We start from the raw sequence: 16,086 nt of genomic DNA, 5'->3' as shown, positions 1-16,086 counted from the left end.
CTCTCCTTTCCTTCCTTCCTTCCTCCCTTCCTCTCTCCTTCCCTGCCTCCCTCCCTCCCTCCCTCCCTCCCTCCCTTTCTTCCTTTCTTTTATGCAAGATCTCTCTATATAGTTCTGACTGTCCACGAACTTGACATATAGAGAAGTAGGCTGGTCTTGAACTTACGTCAACCTGCCTCTGCCTCCCAATGACTGAGATTAAAGACATGCGCCATCACAACTGACACAATATTTCTCTTAAAATTATTTCATTGCACTCTCCAATGAGCTTGCAAGGGAAATCAACAGAAAGACAGACAAGATGTACATTTTAAAATCCAGGAACTGTTAGGTTTTACTGTCTTTCTCCTTAGTTGGTGGCAAATTGCTCCACGCCTGCACGCCTGTCATGCTATAAATAAAATGATTTAATTTTTTATCTCACCTGCTGGAGCTAACGCATCTGCAGCAAAGCCCACACACATTTCCTGCCAAGTTCCATTCAGAATCTTACTGCTGTGCTTGGAATCACCCCAGCAGCTTCTGGTGCCCGAAAATATACTCTGAACTCCCAGCCACCATACTTTAGAATACTGCGGCATTCACCCTGCCTGCTCCCAGATCTATGCTTTAGCAATTCTCCAGCTCACCCAACTAGCCCTTACCAAAATGCTGTCAGAGTCTTCAGCCCTGCATTGGATCTTTGGTTGCAACTGCTGACACCCACTAGCTATAGCTTCTTCTCATGCTCCCTCTAGCACCTTTTGTTTCCACCTCAAAGCACCTCTCCTGGAGTCTAGAGAAGTGGCTCAGTGGTTTAGAGAACATGTTGCTCCTTCAGAGGACCTGGGTTCAGTTCCCAGGACCTTCGTTGTGACTCACTCTTGATAACTCCAGTTTCAGGGGCTCTGATGCCTTTGTAGGTACTACACACACATGGTGCTCATGCATACATGCACACATGCATACAGGCAAAACACTCATATGTATAAGTCAATTTTTTAAAAATAAAGAAAACTTTTTAAAGACTTCCCCTGGTTATTCTAAATAAAAGGTCTCCCTCGTTGTGCCCCATCAGACCTCCATATCCATGATCTATCGCCATTCTTTCCACATGTATAGTCACATGGGGAGAACTGTGTTGTTCCCAACCCACCAACACTACATCCAGAGCCAAGAGAAGGGCACAGTCTCTTCTGAATTCTGTATCTGAAATTTATGTCATGATACTTATGTAGCCAAGGAGATACCATGATCACACGTGGTTTCCCCAGGGTGAAGTTTATCCATTACACTCCAGATGTGCTGGCCCTGCAATTTCCCCAAATTTGGGAAACTTGACTGCATACTTGTGGTAGTGGAGGGCTGTGTTCTCACTCTCCTCTGGCAAAACAATAAATTTATATCATTAATCCCAACCATGAATGAAACGGCATTATAAGTGATACATTTTGGGGTGATTGGTTTTAAACCTCCCTAATAGCATTCCTGTTTGATATGGTGGGAAAGACACTGAAACAAGACCTCTCTCTCTCTCTCTCTCTCTCTCTCTCTCTCTCTCTCTCTCTCTCTCTCTCTGTCTTTCTCTCCCTCCGTTTTTTTGCTCTCCTCACTATGCAAGGATATACTAAGATAGCTGAAGCCTGAAAGACAATGTTCAGAACATTCTAGAATTTCCCCACTCATTTTTCCCATCTAGAGAAGGCAGATTCATAGCAGCTCTTTGCAGCACTCCACAGAATGTGTCGAGCAGGAAAGTTAAATATAGAGGTCCCCTGAGACTCTTCCCCATCCAGAACTATCTATTGACAAGACCAGTCTTGTGCAGACTCTACTGCACAATCTACTCCAAGCTCATGATATATTGGGTGTGTCATACTCGGAAGATGGTATATAATGGCCTTATCTTCTGCCTCTTACGTTCTTTCTGCCTCCTCATTTAATGATCCCTAAGGTCTAGAACAGTAGTTCTCAACCTGTGGGTCATAACCCTTTTCAGGGTCGAAGGAGGCTTTCACCATGCTCACATGTCAGATAACCTGCTTATTAAATATTTGCATTACTATTTGTAACAATATCTAAATTACAGTTATGAATTGGCAACAAAAATAATTTTATGGTTGGGTTCTACAACATGAGAAATGTCTGTATTACTGTATTAAAGGGTCACAGGATTAGGAAAATTGAGAACCAAGGCCCTAGAGGGAAAGGTATATCTTGTTGAACAATGAGCTCAACTGTTGCTTATTCTCAGCATCTATTCAGCCATGAGTTGCTGCATTCACCACTGTTGGTTGCACAAAGACAAGGTTCTTTGGCTAAGGTTGAGTAACAGTTATATATGGGTATAAATATATTTAGAAGGTAGTGTGATGCTACGTCAACTTAGCTGAAAATGGTACCTTGTTCCCTCTGAGAGCCTATGAGTTCGCTAGCCAGTGTTTCTGACTAGATTTACGGTAGCAAGCATGGATTTCCTCCCATGGAGCATATCTCAAATCTAATTAGAGAGTGCTTGGTTATCCCAGTAAGAGTTGTGCCTCTATGCCACTAGGGGACTAATTGTGCCAGGCAAGTTGATGCTGTAGTTTGTAAATTTCACGCCCTCTCTGCTGAGCTATTGGCTATTGATCAAATCTTGGAGAGAGGGAGTCATTGCCTCTAGTTTTGGACTAGCTGGCGAGTTCACCAGGCTCCAGTGGATACTTCCAAGCAGATGATGACACAGACACCAATAGTTAAACTCTGAGTCTCCAAACAAAACCAAAAGACATGAATGAGAGAAAGGGATCTACAGGGAGGAGGGAATTTAACAAGGGTGGGAGGGAGATGAGAGGGCATGTGGGAATAAAGACAACCATGGTGTGATATAAACATGTATGAAATTGTCCGATAACAAATTAACTAAAAACAAGACAAAAAGGAGTATATTTAGACGACCCTATGGAAACCATCTAGTCTAGAGACGACTTCTATAACTCAAAGAGGAAGGATCCCAGGAAACTCCTAACAAAAGTGTCTCCCAAATCTCCACATCTGAGGTTGAAACATTCCAAGAAAAGCAAGCAGGCTGCCAAATTGCAAGGGATGCTCATTGATGTTCTGGGTAGTACCACTAGATGTCAGTATTCAGTGTGCCCGTTGTTTAAGGCCAAAATAGAAATATTGAGGAGCAAGTAAGTATCTTAGAGGCTAAAATCCTGGGAAAGGTTACTTTCAAGTTCCTAAGCGATGATCTCTGCAGTAAATTACTGCAAACTTAATACCTTACAGAAAGTCATCTACATTTAAGATAGTGAAGTACATGTAACTCTTCAAAGCCAGTGGATTCCTGACCAACAGGCTTAGCACATGACTCCTGTATTATCAGTCTATATGTTTGCTTGTTTGTGATTTGACATCTTGAGGTCTTGAAAACTCTATAAAGGGCTTTTCTAGATATGTTATCACATGTTAAACAACTCATCTGTTATGATGTTTAATCTTGGTTGTCAACTTGATTGCTCCTGGGCTCCACTAAGGGACACACCTGTCTGAGGCAGGACATTTCCTGTGACTATGATTTTAAAAAAATGCTCTGACAAAAGCAATTTGAGGGAGAAAGCGGTCATTCGACTCACAGTTCCAGGCTGCAGTCCATCATGGGGAATTTAAGACAGCAGGGATTTGGAGCAGCCAGTCACATTACAACCACAGTCAAGAGCAAAGAGCAGTGAACCCTAGCGCTCAAGGCATTTCCCCCTTTTTATCCAATCCGGGATCATCTGCTCAGGAACTGATGCCACCCACAGTGATCAGATCTTCACATTAATCAAGACAACCCCTCAGGGACATGCCCATCGTCCAGGATAATCTAGACAGTCCCTTATTGAGGCGCCTTTCCTAAGCGATTCTAGGTTGTGTCAAGCTGATAAGTAAAAGTAAGCATCCTGAGTACATTTCCTAGAAGCATTAGAAGGAGGAAGCTCTTGCCCAGAATGAACTTTACATTATGCTGCTCAGATAAAGTCCTGAGAGAAAAGCAGGCTGGGTCTTGCCTGTCTGTTTAAGCCTTTGCTGGTGAGTGTATCTCCACTGTGGTTGCTGCCTCTGCCACCAAACATCCTTTGCTGACATCAGAACCCAGATTTTCAGCCTTCCAATGTGGATTGAAGGTCAGTGGCTCTCCACAAATTCTCTAGGCCTTCAACATTAGATTAAGACAGCTGAAGAGGGGCTGGAGAGATGGCTCAGTGGTTAAGAGCACTGACTATTCTTCTAGAGGACCGAGGATCAATTCCCAGCACCCATATGGCAGCTTACAACTGTCTGTAACTCCAGGATCCAGATACACATAGAGGCTAAAACACTGATACAGTAATTTTAAACAAAGACAGCTGAAGCATCTAGCTTTGTGGACTGAGCAGCTTCTGGGCTCTCATCCTCTCTAATGTTCAGACAGTCACTGTTGGACTATGCAGTCCCTATTGTGTCAATCAATCCAATAAAGTCACTATATGACATCCATTCTTGAGTGATGGAGGAAGGTCATTGGTTAAATAAAAAGAAACTGCTTGGTCCTCATTGGTTAGAAGATAGGTGGGAGGAGTAAACAGAACAGAATGCTGGGAGGAAGAGGAAGTGAGCTCAGACTCCACAGCTCTCCTCTCCGAAGCAGACGCCTCAGAGAGACACCATGCCCCAGCTCCGACCCAGGATGGACTTAGGCTAGAATCTTCCCAGTAAGACCGGTGCTTACAGATTATTAGAGATGGGTTGATCGGGATATCAGAATTAGCCAGTAAGGGCTAGAGCTAAAGGGCCAAGCAGTGATTAAATGAATACAGTTTTTGTGTTGTTATTTCGGGCATAAGCTAGCCAGGCAGCCGGGGTGCTGGGGACGCAGCCCCGCCGCCCTTATTACTACACTTGAGACCCTGTCTCAAAAAACCAAAATGAAAAATAAAAAACCATTCTGTCAATTTTGTTCTTCTAACTAAACCTGGCTGATGTATCTGTGATTGTGGTTTCTCTATGCAGACCACACAATCTAGAATCTACCCACCAAACCCACACACATCATCCCCCCCCACTCCTCTGCTGAGCCTGTCATGGCTTGGGTAATTATTCTCTGTCCTCAGCATTCCAAGACAGGTACCAGGTTTTAAAGTCACCCTATCTTGAAAGACACTGAAACTATTAGTGTTAATTAATTCTAAAATTGATTTTCACAAACACAATAATGTATCTCACTCACGAATTCACCTTATTTTCAGTGCCTCTTGACAGGCCTTGTGCTTCCTCGTGTATTTTTGTGTGGCACTGCACATCCCTTTGTCTATAAAAAGCTACCCTTCAATGGACAATCTCTTCTTATCTGTTGGTTTCATCTTATCTGTATTTTAAAACATCTTGATGCCTGAGTGAAATGAGAGATAAGGATGTGCATCCCTGGTGTTTGGAGTTGGAAGGATGCCATTGTGAACATTAGACCAGGTCACCTTTGCAGGGCTCACAGAAGGCTCCATGCTGCAGAGTCTAGGTCTGGCAAAGAGAAAGCTGCCTAGAAATGAGAACAGCCAGAAGGCTGCCTGAGGGGAAGATTGGCCCCAGGGGAGTCATGGTAAACAAGAGCATAAAGGGGCAGGGCAGGACGGTAAGAGTTATCACGGCACTCACAGGAACTGGAAGCACCTTGGAGAAGACAGATTCAAGGAACATCAGAACTCCTCCTAGCCAGAGTCCTGACATCATCCAAGTTTTCTTTTTCATTTGCAGATGCCTTCTGCACAGGTGAGCCATCCTTACTCCCTTGTGATGCTCCTGCAAAAGGTGAGATGGAGACAGACAGAGCAACTGAGACGAATTTTCTTGGCCAAGCTGAAGGTGATGAACAGTCTTTGCAAATCTTCCAACCCTAGAGATTAGCTACAAAGTCATGTCTGAAAAAAAAGGAAAAGCAGGACATAGGTAGTGGCATTCACTGGGATGCTGTTTTCCAGTGAAAATGAGGAGGGGATGAGGATGTAAGCCAGCTGGGAGAGCACTCACCTAGCATGCACGCAGCCCTGGGTTTGAGCCCCAGCACCACATAAAAGTGGGTGTGGTAATATACACCTGTAATCCCAGAACTCAGGAGATGAGGGCGAGAGGATTAGAAGTGCAATATAGTAAAGTTGAGGGAAACCGGACTGTACTACTTGAAACTCTGTCTCGAAACAGAAGAAAAAGAAGAAAGGAAGACAGGAAGAAAGGAAGGAAGGGAGGAAGAGACGGAGGGAGGCAGGGAAGGAGGAAGGGAAGGAGGGATGAGTCATGTTAGCCAAGACAGATCATATGCACATCATGGCAGACACAGCAGTACTCCAACTAATCCACAAAATGGTTTTATGAGTTGAATCTAAGATGCACCCACAGCCCCTAGGGCTCTTGTTGTAAAGTCTTATCTTCAGCTGGTGGCGCTGTTTAGGGAGGTGGGATCTTTAGGAGGGGTCTGACTGACAGAAGTAAGTCATTAGGTACAGACCCTTCAAGGTTGTACTTGACCCCATTTTTTCTCTGCTTCCTGATCTACTTGTGGGACAGCTTCTGCTTCGTGCTCCAGCCACCAGGCACTGACCTCCACCTTGTCTTCCCTGCCTTAATGGACTGAAACCCTCTGGTCACCAAGCCAGAATAAATTGTTCACCTTTCAGTTGTTTCTGTCAGATAGTTTGGTCACAGGGATACAAAAATAACTAATGCAGTTGACTCTTAGGATGTACACAAGATCCCAAACAGCTCTTTCCCATCTAAATGATGACTTCTTTCCTGGCACATTTAACACACCAAATCATGCACACACACACACACACACACACACACACACACACACACACACACACACACACGATGTATAGCTAGCCTGTTTCCTTTTTTCTACTCCTCACTCTGTTACAGATTTTTAGTTTGGGGTGGAGGATAAGTGCATAAAAATATATTCTACGGTGAAAGTTCAAGTCCAATACGAAGCTCCACAACTTCCATTCCTGATGGTTACTTTACTTATGTAGAAATACACTGAGATGTGTAGACTTTGGGTCTGATTAATTTTGATGTGATATTTTTCTATTTGTAAGGTTTTGTAACAAAGCTAATAAAATATAAGAGAATAGAGACCCAAATGTCTTAGTCAGGGTTACAATTGCTGTGATGAAACACCATGGCCAGCGGAACTTGGGGAAGAAAGGGTTTTTTTACTTACCTCTTCTTCCTCATCATCAAAGGAAGTCAGGGAAAGAACTCAAATGGGACAGGAACCCGGAGGCAGGAGCTAATGCAGAGGCCATGGAGAGGAGCTGCTTACCAGCTTGTTCCCCATGACTGACTTACTTGGCTGCTTTCTTATAGAACCCAGGACCACCAACCCAGGGATGGCACCACCAGAATGGACTGGACCCTGCCTTATCAATTACTAAGAAAATGTCCCACAGGCTCGCCTACAGCCACATCTTATGGAGGCATTTTTCTTAACTAAGCTTCCCCCCTCTAGGTGACTTTAGGTCATGTCAAGTGAACATGAAACTAGCCAGCACACCAAGTAAATCCAAATCTCATGAGGCTTTCTTTTTTTCTTTCCTTCTTTGTTTTTTGTTTGTTTGGGTTTTGTTTTTGTTTTTGTTTTTCTTTCTCACGGAGTCTTTTGGTGCCTGGATTAGCCTTGTGTAGCCAAGAATGGCCTTGAATTTCTGATCCTCTTGCTTCTGCCTCCCAAATGCTCGCATTATAGGCATACACCAACATGTTTTATTTGTGAAGAGCTTGGTGTTGAACGCAAGGCCTTGCACATGCTAGGCTAGCACTAATGCGCAGCCATGTAAATTTAGGAGCTTTGTGTATGAGGTATGTACATTACATCACACCTTTTTCTGACCCTCAAGGGTCAAAAGAGGGCTTCAGATCCCTTGGGACTGGAGTTACAGATGGCTACCAGATAGGTGTTGGGAACTGAACCCAGATCCTCTGCAAGAGGGAAAAGTGCTCTTAACCACAGACCTATCTCTCTCCTAGTTATATTTTTTATTAAAATGCATTACATCATTTCCCCCTGGCTTTTCTTGCTCCAACCAAGTCCCCTCCCTCCAACTTAAAATTTTTATCTTTATCCCCTCCCTATTTGTGTGTGTGTGTGTGGTGTGGTATGGTGTTGTGCCTGTTGTATGTATGTGCATGTAGTGTGGTGTTGTGTGTGGTGTTTATGTGTACTATGCATGTGGTGTGGTGGGGTTGTATATTTGTGTGTGTGTGTGTGTGTGTGTGTGTGTGTGTGCGCGCGCGTTGTTGGTGCCCAACCAGAAAAAATTGTAGCTGGAGATACAGGTGAATGTGAGATACCTGATATGGTGCTGACACCTGAACTCAGGTTCTGTAGAAAAAGCAGTCAGACTTTTAAATTGCTGAGCCAACTCTCTAGGCCCTATTTATTTTTACATTTAGTCATTTGAGATATATATATATATATATATCTCAAATACATAACATATGGGTATACACAAGTCATAACATGTATGTGGAGGTCAGAAAACAGTATGTGGGAGTCTGTGAAAGGAAATTATCCAATCAGGAATCCCAAAACCAAGTTCTCAGCCCAACGAAGATTTATTTGCCCCAGAGGGACAAATAGCTTGTAATAAGAGACAAAATCAGGAGACAAGCTGGGCGACGGTGGCACACACCTTTAATCCCAGCACTTGGGAGGCAGAGACAGGTAGCTCTCTGGGAGTTCAACAGGCTCCAAAGCTACAGAGAAACACTGTTTCAAAAAACAAAAATAAAATAAAATAAACAAACAAAATCCAAAAACCAGGAAACAGATGACCAGGGAGAAGGGGAAGGGAAGAAGGGAAAGAAGACAGGGGTATTTGTCCCCAAGGATGAAGGACTGCCTCTGGGTAGAGAGGAAACAGACATGGGACATAGACAAATGGTGGTTTATAAATGTAAAATGGGAAACCCTATGTTAAGGTAAGGTGTTCAGTTTTTAATGGGCATGTTAATTAGTTAGCCAAAGGGGGCTTCTTGTTAGACTTCAAAACTTTAATAGCTGGACCTTGGTAGTCAGCCTCAGCAGAAGGAAGAGTCCAAAGGAGGCAATAGACCTTGGGGCTAGCTTTTGGAATGTAATCTAAATGTTTTTAGCAAGGCAGAGGGAACGGGAGAGAATGGCAAGGCCTGCCAGAGCCATGCTTGTCTTGCTCAAGCTGGCCAGAGTCCCTTCAGCCTTTGGTCTGTTTTCTCCTAAAACCTTGTGGGTCCCAAGGACGGAGCTCAGGTCGTCAGGCTTGGCGACAAGCAGTTTGACCTGATGAGTCATGTCACTGGTCCCTAACTTCTTTTTACAAGGACTCCAGTTGTGTCAGAGTCCACTCTTGGGGCCTCATTTTACTTCAGTCATCTCATTAAAGATACAACCACATCTGAGATACAAGGGGCCTAGGAGTTTAATAAAGGGATTTTGGGTGATGAACACACATCATCCAGAACATACTTTTACTTGGTGTGGATTACCTCTGACCTCTGAGCCTATAATGTGTGTTCTCCTTGTGCCTGGAGCAATGCAAGATGCTTGAATAACCTCAGTGTCACTTAGCTGTTAAGCTCCACACTGAACTATTTCTCCTGTGGGGTGGGAGGAGGCTCATGCAAACTACAGAAAACTTAGAAGAAAGACTCTTGGGGGCTCCCTCTGAGGTTCTAGTAGAGATAGACAGTTGATGGAGGAGAGGAAGCTGGTCAGTGGAACTTACTGGAAGATATCCACGAATCTCCAGGGATGCCAGTTTTATGAGGCCTCACCCGTGTTGGGATGGACTTTGCAGGAACAGAGCTGCCCAAGTCACCCATGCTCCTGTGAATAGCTCCAGTAAGTCTGCTGTATTTGAATGGAACCATTCCTCCTGCCTGACTCTGCCATCCCTAGCCTGGGTGAATAGGAATAGACTTGTGGGTGAAATAACAAAACGGGGCTGCTTATCCGATGGTCTTTGAATGGAGGACATGGAAATTATGTGAGCAGAAGATGAGGATGGGGAGGAGGAAGAAGAGACAAGAAGACTCCTGGGAGTCCACAGGAATGACCCCAACTAAGACTCCTGGCAGTGGTGGAGAGGGTGTCTGAACTGGCCATCTACTGTGATCAGATTGGTGACTAACCTAATTGTTCTCAGAGAGCCTTTATCCAGTAACTGATGGAAGCAGATTCACAGCCAAGCACTGGGCTGAGCTCCTGGAGTCCTGTAAAAGAGAGATAGAAAGGATTGTAGGAGCCAGGGACGTCAAGGTCACGACCAGACAACCCACAGAGATAACTGACCTAAGTTCCGGGAGCACGTGTCTGTGGACTGGAAGCTGGGGAACCTGCATGGGACTGACCTCTGGGTGTGTGTGGCAGTTGTGTGTCTTGGTCTATTTGTAAGGTTCCTAGCAGTGGGATAGGGACCAGTCCTTTGCACTTGACTGGCTTTTGGGGAACTGTTCCCCATACTAGGTTATCTTGCCCAGCCTTCATGAGGAGGAGGAGCTCAGTCCTGTCTCAACTTGACATTCTATGCTTTGCTCAAGTCCATGGGAGGTCTGCCCCTTTCTGAATAGAGGTGGAGGAGGTGTGGATAGAAGGGGCATAGATGGTAGTCCCAGAGAGGGGAATGGATGGAGAGGAAGGAGGGGAAACTGTGATTAGTATGTAAAATAAATAAAAAATGTTAATTAAATAAAATAAAAAAGGAGAGACAAGAGTTTCTCCTGTGTTAGAGATTCTATAAAGCCCAAGGACAGAACTCGGAAAGTGTGAATTAAAATGCTGCCACCAGAACTCCAGAGCCCAATTATCTTGGTTATTTTTACTCCCTTTGAAAGCAATCCACTGGCCACCCCTGTGCCTGACCTAACAGCCTGTAGCTATCAAAACCTTAAAATGTTATTGTCAGAACGGAATTGAAGTGCTGGACCTCCAGCTGGTATCAGAGCTAGGATTCCAGGTGGAAGAAAGAAATTATTAAAAGGTTTCAGGAGGCAATATGGGAAATGAGATCTGCCTGGCTATTAAAAGATACTATGAAAAGAACACCCTTAAATTTTATTCTTAGCATACCACTAGCCTCCACCAACCCCAAAGCTAAGAATGACATCACATAGCAACTGAAACCCATAGCAGGAATTTCCCCCCCCCTCATGCAAATACTTGATTTATAACATTTTTTTTCTGTAACTAACTAATAAAATCTCATGAAACTATTTTCACAGCAGAGCATGGCTTTGGGAGAGCGGGGACAGACCCAAATTTGTGTTCCTGGACTATACCTACCCATACATGATTCCACAATAAACTATCACTGCCTCTCTTTGGGGTAAGGAGTGTGCTTTGGAGATAAGGGCTGTGGCTTTGCCTTGACATCAACAGTAGCCAGTGAAAAGATTTTGTGCCCCGATAAACCTCCCCACCAATGTAATAATCAGAATCAGACCAAATCAAACCAAATTAGAGAAAGCCCGAGTTTAATGGATACCAGCGCTCTTGGGTGGCATTCCGGCCCCCAGAAAGGAGATGAAAAGGAAGAGCGGAAAACCATGTTTGGTCTCTGGGTTGCTGTTTAAATGCCCTGTGGGAGTGGTCTTGAGCATCTCAGAGGAGGGGGTCATCATTGGCCAGACTTTCTTGGGGTGGAACCTGGACTGAGGCAGCTCCCAAGGGAGGAGGTTTGGGATGGAACTTCCACCCAAACATTCCAGATTATTTGGGTATATGGAAGCCAGGGGCTGCGGTGAAGCCTTAACCCAAACAGTGGGAGGTAAGGAAAGCAGCAGTTCTTGAAAGACTGGTCAAAAGGGAAGAGGGCTTCCCAAGAGCTTCCACCAGACGAGGATTCCAGCTACTTTCCTGGCAAGATGCGGGAGAGAAAAGCCAGCGTGAAACAGTGCCAGTGAGAGCACCCCATCCTGCTCGACTTGACCCCAGAAATTGGAGCAGGGGAGAAAGGAAGAGAGTAAGGAGAAAGGACAGGTCTGTGTCTGTGCTCTGCTCCCCTCCTTTGTCCTAGGGAGGTCTCAGCTCAGGCCCCCACCAGGTTAAGAGAAGCAACTTCGAACTGATGGACTGTTAGCCGCTTTAATATTAAGTTAGGCTAGATGATAGGGCCCCTGGAAGTTCGGCCATTGGAAAACCTCAAAATGACAATAAAATACTGAAGGCCTTCTCCAGATTATGACCAAGGAACAAAGCAAAAATTGGGCCTTATCTGGACAGAGTGGCACGTCTGTTGAATTACAGCACTTAGGAGGCAGGGACAAGCAGATCTCTGTGATTTCAAGAACAGACTGGTCTAGATAGCAAGTCCTTGGTCAGCCGGGGCTAAATAATAAGTTCCTATCTCGAAGTGTCAAAGTAAGAGAGAGAGAGAGAGAGAGAGAGAGAGAGAGAGAGAGAGAGAGAGAGAGAGAGAGAGAGAGAGATGGGGGAAGGGATGTAGAGAAATGGTTCAGTGGTTAAGTGCACTGACTGCTCTTCCAGAGAACATGGGTTCAATTCCCAGCAAACACATGGTGGTTCACAACTATCTGTAACTCCAAAGCCAGGGGGATCTGATACTCTCCTCTAGCTTCTGGGGGCTCTAGGCACACATGTGTTGCACAGACAAAACATGCATTCACTTAAAACAATAATAAAATAATTTAAAACAATAAAAAGGCCAAAAAATAAGACCCAGTCACACATAAAACAAATAAAAAAATAAATCTCTTTTGTGCTCTGAGTTCATTTTAGAAGATGTGTGTAACATACATTTACTTGTTTATAGTGCATCTGTGTGTGGGTGGGTCATGAAAGCCAGGTGACAGCTTGCAGAAGCCAGTTCTCTCCTTTCTCCATGTAAATGCCAAGGATCAAAGTCAGGTCATTAGACTTGGGGGGTCAGTACCTTATTAGCTGCACCTGTGTACTGGTCCCCAGACTTATATTTAAAACTCTTCTGTTGTGCGTTTTTTAAATTCCCTCTGCTTTTTTAAATAATATTTTATTTTAGAATTTCAGATGCAAGGCAAGTTGCCTACAGAGTTCCTATACATCTTTCCCAGAGTCTCCTCCTATTATCATCTCACATTCCTAAGCTTCTTTGTCACAGCGAAGGAGCCACAGGGTCACACTGTTGCTAACTGTAGTTTACGCTGTACTCATATTCCCTTCCTTTGATTTACTGTCACTTCTCTGTCCCCAGATCCTGTTACATTTGTCCCTCCTATCTCCTTAGGCTCTTCTTGGCCTTGGCAGTTGCACAGGCTTTCTTTGTTTTCACTAACCTTGACAACTTTGAGAGCTCTGGCTAAGGATTTTATTAAATGTTCTTCAGTTGGAATAGTGCATGTGTGTGTGTGTGTGTGTGTGTGTGTGTGTGTGTGTGTGTGTTTGTGTGGTGTGCATGAATGTCTGTATGAATGTTCACACATGTGAGAGGTTTTGTGCATGAATGTGTACATACATGTGGAAGCCAGGGCTGACAACAATTATCTTCCTCTATATCTCTTCACTTTATTTATTGCACAGGGTCCCTCACTGAATGCAGACTTTGAAGACTTTGTTAGTCACCTAGTCCCAGTGATCCCCTGTCTCTACCTCCCAAGACCTTGAATTGGAGATGGGCCATGATGCTTCCAGACATATTTTCTCTGATATATAAGCCTCCCTAAACAGTGCCACAACTGGAAGCTGAGTATTCAAATGTCCAAGACGATGGAAGACATTTATCATTAGATAACTACAGACAAGGAGTCACCATCTTAATGACTGATGACATTGACCTTGGTCACTGCCTGAGGACGCATTTGTATACTTTGGAAAGGGGTCAATGGTTCAGCCCATCCTTTGGGGTTGAGGAGCTTGTGTTGCCCATCTAGTCTTTGGACTGAAGCTTGTTACATAGTGTATGGTCAGTTTGTCAGGGCTACCTCATTAAAGAAAATGGACTTCCCCTCTCCTAGCATCTATAAAATGTCAGTAGCTCCTCAGTTAATAGTGGCAACATTCCCTCCTCTATGCTGGATTTTGTCTGGCTGGAGCTCGAACAGGTTTCATACATGGTGTCATAATTCACCATGAATTCATAAGTTTATCTGACCTGTTGTGTCTGGAGAACTCTGTTTACTTGAAATTATCCACCAAATGTGGCTCTTATGAATCTTTCTGCCTCCCCTGAAAAGACCCCTGAGCCTCTGAAGGAAGGGTGTGATATGAACATCCATAGCATTTTGTTCTCTGCACAGTGACCAACCGTGGGTTTTTGTGTTGGTTGCTGTCTACCGCAAGAAGCTTCTCTGATAGGAGTTGAGAGATTCTCTGTTCTACAGGTATGGTCATAAACCATTCCCTTAATATTACGTCCATTTGACAGAAAAATATTGGATTCTCCCTTGGGGCCTATGACCCATTTAGCCAGATTCTTGGTCCCTTTAATAGTGTTAGGTATAGGTTCCATGCCATCCTTTGTGGATAGATATAGACTATTTCCAGTCCTGGATTATTACAAATACAGCTGATTTGTACACTTTTTCATAGTTTTTTTTTTTTTTTGGTTTTTCAAGACAGAGTTTCTCTGTCGTTTTAGAGCCTGGCCTGGAACTAGCTCTTGTAGACCAGGCTGGCCTTGAACTCACAGAGATCTACCTGCCTCTGTCTCCCAAGTGCTGGGATTAAAGCTGTATGCCACCACCGCCCGGCTTCTTTCATAGTTCTTGTGGTGGATGGATGTATTCATTTTCCCTGACGAATACTTAAGTGTATACTTGCCAGATCCAAGGGTAGGAGTTCTGGTAGGAGTTCTGCAGAGAAACAGCACAAATGAGATGGATGAGTGATGGATAGATAGGTAGGTAGTTAGACAAAGAACTGAAGAGATGAGAGAGAGAGAGAGAGAGAGAGAGAGAGAGAGAGAGAGAGAGAGAGACTCCATTCCTGGTACCAACTTTTGTATTAGTTACCTTTGTAGTTGTGATAAAATGTCTCAAGTTACAGAAGGGAAAATTTGCACTCAGGATTCTAGAAGGAGAAGCTGTAATGTTGGGGGTAGGGATACATGGCCCCAGGAGGCTGGAGCAGGAACCTGAAGCAGGAAACTGAGAAACTACATTTCAACGGCAAGCATGAAACAGAAATAGCAAACTAAAAGTTACATAGGGTTGGAACTCTCAAAATCCGGTACCTCTGATGTACTTCTTCTAGCAAGGATCCACCTCTGAAAGGTGCCATTACCTCCCTGAAACAGTACTGCTAACTGGGGACCAAGTGTTCAAGTCCATGAACCTGGGGAGCAACATTTCTCACTCAAAGCACCACAGATAGATATACTAGACAGACAGATGGAGGGATCAATGGATGGACGGACGAACGGACGGACGGATGGATATATACAAAAATAGATCGAAGGAAATTTATTATGAGAATTGACTCAAACAACTATGCAAGTGAGAAGTCCCACAATATGAAGTCCTCCCTGAAGACCCAGGCACATCAGAGATTGACTTCACCTTGAGTCTGAAGGCCAGAATATCAGGACCTCGAGTATCTTATAGCAGAAGAGGATGTTACAGGTATAGAAAAGAATGTGAACTTATTCTGTTCTAACCCTCAATAGATTTGGGGGTACACAAATCTTACATCTAATGTGATGGGTTAATATCTAATCTCCAACAACTTCTCTCAGACACGCGTACTGTGAATAAAGAAATAAGGTTGTACCAGCAATCTGTGTATCCCCCAACCCAGTCAAGTTAGCACATAAAATCAACCACTCTACCATCTGGGCTCACACCAGGCAGCTCAGCTGTGAGGTCTGATCCTGGCTGTCAGTCATTTGAGTCTATACTTAAAGGTCACCCACACGCAGAAAAAGCCATTTCCCAAGTGTCTTTTGTATCCAGAAGCAACCATTTCTTTCCACCACACACTCAAATAGACTATGGAATTAGTTGTTAGTATTGATTAATTGTACATAGCAATGGGTCTCATAATATTTTCATTCATAAATATACACATATATATGAATATGATCTAGGTCCCCGGATGACCAAAAAATGCAATGTTTGCCTTTATAAATCTGGCTTATT

At 44.0% G+C, this 16,086-nt stretch overlaps 1 non-coding gene across 1 annotated transcript; it reads left to right on the top strand.

Annotated features, from left to right (window-relative positions):
* The first annotated feature begins 1,205 nt into the window (after positions 1-1,205).
* On the top strand, positions 1,206-1,365 carry LOC142842865 (U1 spliceosomal RNA). The gene has a single exon (XR_012909520.1). It is a non-coding gene; the product is annotated as a U1 spliceosomal RNA (small nuclear RNA).
* Positions 1,366-16,086: the final 14,721 nt, after the last annotated feature.

Source organism: Microtus pennsylvanicus, chromosome 1 (assembly GCF_037038515.1).
Source record: "Microtus pennsylvanicus isolate mMicPen1 chromosome 1, mMicPen1.hap1, whole genome shotgun sequence".
In the NCBI taxonomy this organism is placed as follows: domain Eukaryota; kingdom Metazoa; phylum Chordata; class Mammalia; order Rodentia; family Cricetidae; genus Microtus; species Microtus pennsylvanicus.
Note: the sequence above shows the minus strand (reverse complement) of the source record. Positions and strands in the feature narration are given on the sequence as shown.